A 6,000-nucleotide genomic window follows, 5' to 3' on the forward strand; every position below is an offset into this window, starting at 1 on the left:
GCTTTCTTTACTTTAGCCTCGAAGCAAATAATACCTGCATAGCAAAAAGTCTGTATCTACCCAGAGCACTCATCCCCTAGATGGCAGAGGTTTCCTAATCATATCTCTGTCTATGTAGGTAATTTCTTATGCTGTACAGCTGTATTTATGTATACAGTTAGGTGTTATTAGTATTTTAGAGACTAAATGCCTGTTTTTATTATCCCAAAAGACATAAAATTTGGAGATTTATTTACTTGCTTCAAAAAATTCGTGCATCTATACAATAATTTTTATATTTTTTTCTCAATTTTAGTGTTATTTTAAAAACAAACGTGGTTTTTTTTTTATTTTATGAGGAAGACTGTGATTTATATACTTATTAAAGTTTCTGAATGGAGCAATAGTTTTGAAAAGAGCTAGTCATCATGTAGGCAGTCACTTTAAATACTTGTCTACACAGCCTCTTAATCCAGATTGCAATATTATTGCTATGCCCATCTTTTTTCATGTGGGAACAGATTGCCAGTCATAAAAGATATCTGTGCAGGTGACAAATTATCCACAGAAAGCAAGTTGATACCACTGAATATGTCTCACTTGTGACCTAAATCTAGACATAACTCGCCTCCAGTTTGCATTAGCCCACTCTGCCGCCTAACCACCCTCTACCTCCGGCAAGCTAATGAATGATTCAGTGGTTTTCATGGTTTCAGTTCAACACACTATTTCTGCAGCTGGAGACACAGTTTTAAAATATTGCAAGTGGAACACATCCACAAAAGCTATTCCTCATTAGTACAATTTGTTTGCTTTGTTGTCTATGCAATGGCTTTTTTCCATAATTATTAATTTTCAGTTTCCTATTGTTTGTTTTGATACTGCAGTAATAATAAAATGTTCTGTAGAGTCTAAGAGTTTACTTCATGTTATTTCAGCATCATCTTGGCCTCCATAGCAAAAATATATATGGGCTCTTCAAGCACTACCTACCTATGAATAAATCATTTCCCTTAACAAAATGTGAAGGGAAACAAAAAATCAGACATTAAATTTAACCTGTTCTATATAACTCTGATTTAATCTTTTCTGTATATGGTACTATGGAAATACTTAGATCACTTCATTAGCTATGTAGCACATAAAATAATTTAGGCGTTCTATCCATCCAACCAGACATAGCACTATAAACAGAAATTTTCTTGTTACTGCAAATCAAATACATGGTATGGAAAAGAACATCTGGTGCCAAAAAGAAAGGGTATTTCAAATGTACTCCATTGGAAATAATCTGTGCTTTCCTAAAGTCAGAGTGCGTTTCCAGTTGATAGGGACCATGGACCTGGGGTTCCTCTCAGCTGTATCATCCTGTCCTTGGTCAGTTCTGCCTTAAAAATGAAATAAGGAATGTGAAATAAAAAGAAGTAATTATGTTGAATGTTATTTAAAAGTAGCAGGCATTGCACATGAGGCCACAAATTTTCCTTCTTTCATTTATTTCAGACTCAATTATGCAGATACAAGGAAATTGCTTAAGGCCATTACCTGTTTTAGTCTCCTTGATTTTCAAAGGACTGAGGGGTCTAAATTCATTGGAAGCTTTTGGAACTTTTGTTTGTAATCTTCTATGATTATATATCCCAGAAAATCAGGGCACATTTCATTACCATACAAAATGGTTGTGGATATGCAGCACAGCCATTGAAGATTTATTCCACCGAAAGCAAAGGGTCAAACACCTCAAAATTCCACATTAATTCCCAAAATAATTTGATGTTCTTCTTAGGGAGAAAATTCTATTGTTCAATACTAAGTTATATAAAATACATCTATACAATACTGACCACTGGCCCAACTCTGTGTTTGTTCCATAGTAGATATAGACTGCTACCCTGCTTTTTTTTTATTTTCTTTTCTTTTTTTCAGATCAATGTAGAGACCAATGTTTATCTTAGTGCCTACCATTATAGGTTAATGTTTATCCAGATTCTCAATGTCATAAGACTGCCATGTCAGCTTGATCTTTAAGGTATTGCCCAGCTTGAGGAAAGTTAACAACATGTTTTCAAAACAGAGCCTTCAATGAATATTACACAGGTTAAACGCCAAGAATAGATCAACTGTTTCAACAAATGCAAAGAAACTTCGGAAACTCTTCACAAGCATCAAAACTATTGTTAGCTCATTCAGTGTCAAATGGTGCAGAATAACTCTGCCCCAGCTCGTCCCATAACACTACTCAATCCTGAGAGATGTCAGGGGTCTGATATCCACCACCCATGTTACAACTGCACTTTACTCTGGTCTTCTTTGCCAGGAGCACTCTTCACTTAAGACGAATGGTATCCTATGGCATTTATACAGAGATTAAGAAGAAAAGGAAGAAAAATATTTAATTTGTTTCTCTTATTTTCCTAGCCAGTTAACCTTAGAAATTGAGTCCTTTTCATCCTGTAGAATAGCTGTATTTGTATATTGTTCTGACACATTGGTTGTTTCCTACAATTCTCCAATGAATAAATTGTTACAAATGCTACTGTCAGGCCATTCACATTTTCTCAGTATGCAGCAGGTTTTACATACAGAGAATGTTTAATTAATTTTCTGATTAATGGGCTTTTTTTATTATGCTGTTGCCATTTGGCAGCTGTTTTGACAAAACTGCCTTCCTCATTACAGAATTTCTACTTGTGAAAGGAAGTCAACCATAGCAAATAGGCTTATTGAATTATCCAGCTCACCAATTACATAGTATAAAATTATTCATCCTGATATAATTTGATCAAGAAAAATCATTTATCTTTAGTAACTGTGTTAAATTAGATATTATTCTGCTGGATAGGTGCAATTTTGCAAGTGTCTGTACTTAGAGAACTTTTTTAAATTTACTTGAACACTATAGTTATTGCCTATTTTATGATTTCACTTTGTTACCAAAAAAGGTTAGTCTCTTACTAACGGCTCTACTGAGCCCAATTCATTCAAAGCTTGAAAAGCAACACTTAGCCATTTTAGAGCAAAATGCCAGATTGATACATATCATTGGCAATACAGTTTTGGAAGATCTGTTATAAATGTATTTCAATCTGTTGATAAATCAATTAAAAATCAGTCTTGCAACTTCAATATTATTTAATTGTGTGGTTTGCATGTATTTTGGCACTATTGCAGTAATGCTGCCATTGACATTGTGGCATTGCAATTTTAAGTCCTAATTTATTCAACCTAACGAATTTAAAATTGACCTCACTTTCAATATATTTACATCCTGTCATTACCCTACATAATCTCTCTTATTAAAAACCAATGCCTGATGTATTTCAAAAGAAATGTTGTAATGTATCAAAAAAATAAGTGTAACAGATTGTTATGGACTACAGTAAACAGTTGGTTAAAAATAAATACTTCTTATTGCTTAGCTTGAAAAATACTACTGTTTGCCTTATGCTCCAGGACCACTCTTCCAGCGTAAACCAACCCTGAAATTCTTGGTGAACAGTACAGCTACTGTTCATTTGGGGTACAATCACCTGACTATAAGTCACTTCAAGGTGTTCTCCAAATATTTCACTGGGCTCTGCAAATTTCTCAAAACACAAGTTCTTTGTCTCCTCTGTACAGCTAGATAAGCAACAGCATGACTGTACCGGTGTGCATAAGGACTGACACCTTGCCTTTCCATCTAGTTACAGTTTTACAGCACTTTCCTGTCCTCTGAGCCTTTAAAATCCACGCTGCTTTTTCTTGTGTCTCATGTCAATTCTTCCCTGCTCTCACCTAAGCCCAGTCTGTGCCTTGCCACCACAGGGTTTATCATACTATGTATAAGGACAAGGACTCTGCTACTTGTCAGACCTTAGCCATCATTCTTACTATCTCAATCAACAGAAATGACAGAGGAGAGTCACAATCATCCTGTACTACACCACAAAGTCATGTTTACCATAACCCTATACCCATTTCCCTTTGGCTTCACTCCTGTATAGAGTCTGATTTATCAAAAGTAGGTCAAGGTGTGCTGGGAATACCTGAGACGGTAGTACCATGGTTCTACAGTGACTGTGGTATGCCTGGACTTTGGTTCAGCTGGTGCCAGTGCCAGCTGCATCTTAGACATCTTTGATACACATATGTATATAACTGAGTTGCTGGAGCCTACCGGTAATGAGATAATTACCACTCTAGATAGCTATAGGTTTGTGTTAGAGTTCCTGCAGTGGCATCAGATTATTCTCCATATTAGGGTGATCAGTAATGGTCTGCTAATTGAATGATGCTCCTGTTCTTCATGCTTTTGCATGGGCACTGGCGCTGAGGTCACAGTCACCTGGCTCTGCGTTCCAGTACAGTGCATCACTGTCCTTTTGAAGCTGCCTGTATTACAGATCTGCTGCAAAGTAGGTCAGAACATCCACCATGGTTTTCAATCTAATTGAGGCCTGCAAGGTACACACCATCTGGTCTTTCCTCTATTGCTATACACAATGGCTTTTGGTTTGTTTTGGTTTGGTTTGTTTTTATTTTCCCCCCTCCTAAATGCAGATACATAGTATGCTCAGTTTCACTAGAGGCACCTTCGGGCCACAGATCCTCATTCAATTTTGCCCTGAAGAGCTAACAGATATTATCATTAACAAGAGTACTGCATTAATCCATGGCCTCAAATACCCTGGCCAGCCGTTCATACAGGTAGGTTACCATTACCAGTGCTGGTCATTTCTGGGCTCGGAAATTGGAAGTTATCTTCCAGGACAAGCGTTCACCACTCCATTTCTGTGGATATCAGCATTTATGTTTCTGCCAGTAGCTGTTTTGATGTGGTTCATGCAGCCTTGTAGCCCACCTTTGCTTGCTGCGTGCTCATCTACTGTACTCTCAGAAAGATTAAAGCTCCTTATTATTGCCAGAGACTGACTCAATAGCAAGCTGGAGAAAGAACAGCTGCTCATTTCAATATCTGTACAATAGGGTGCAGGGTCCATCCACCTGGGTAGCTGTAGGAGGTAAGGCCAGGGACATCTGATGGGTTTTGTCAGTTCTAAGAACAGTGCTGCTGTAGTACAGGAAATAGCAAAACTTAGATAAGTGTGGTTATATTTTCCTTTCTGAAATGTGCTGCATATTTTAGCAAGAGACACATTTATTTGACTCATTAAGAAAGATACCTTCTTGATAACTTCCTAGGGAAGTTGCAAATCACATCTGAAAACGGTTTCTTGAAGTACATCAAACTCATAGCCATCAGAGACAAATAATTTAGTGTTATTTATATCACAGAGATGCATAACTCCTTTTTAATCAGCCTCAGCTTCAAAAAAGGTCTAGTTCAATGCTGCAGTTTGTTACCATCATATTAAAGAAAGTTTGCAAAACAATTTTAGTGATAAGAAAGGTAGAATCTAGGTTGTCAGCCTTCATACTTGAAGCTGGGCATAGACAAGGATTCTTCTGTTTCTAGAAAGTAGTGTCTTAAGTGATTACATTCAGGAACTAAATTTTCTTTTTTTAGGTCACTGTAATAAAAGCAGGCAATTTTTTTCTACTGCTCTGTTATTTCCATGGCATTCCTGCCTAAACTGTTTCATATGCTTTGCTGTTTCTTAAACTGTCAGTCAATGATAAGATAATAGGTGAGTATATATTGACTTTGTTTTACCAGAAGATGCTTCAAATATGATTAGGTGATTGCTTCATTGTTTCCCATGTTTCTCATGTAAATGTCACTGTAATCAGATTATGAAGTTTTTGCTTTGCCTTGAATGCAGTTTCTTTCAATTGCTTTTTCATCTCGTATTTCCGGCTTCAAAGATTTCATGTTATCAACTTTGTACAGGTCTGTATCTTTGTTTCTCATAGCCTTGCTTGTTTCTTTGCAACAGAAGGAGCCTTCCTGGAGAATAAAAGCAGTATTCTTATATCTTGTGATATAGCCACTTTTCTTTTAAGGATATGAAACAGAGGTAATTTAATTTAATTAAACAACTGCTATAGTTGAAAAAAATAAACAAAAATCCTTTCTTA

This window comes from Falco biarmicus, chromosome 3, assembly GCF_023638135.1.
Source record: "Falco biarmicus isolate bFalBia1 chromosome 3, bFalBia1.pri, whole genome shotgun sequence".
NCBI lineage: Eukaryota > Metazoa > Chordata > Aves > Falconiformes > Falconidae > Falco > Falco biarmicus.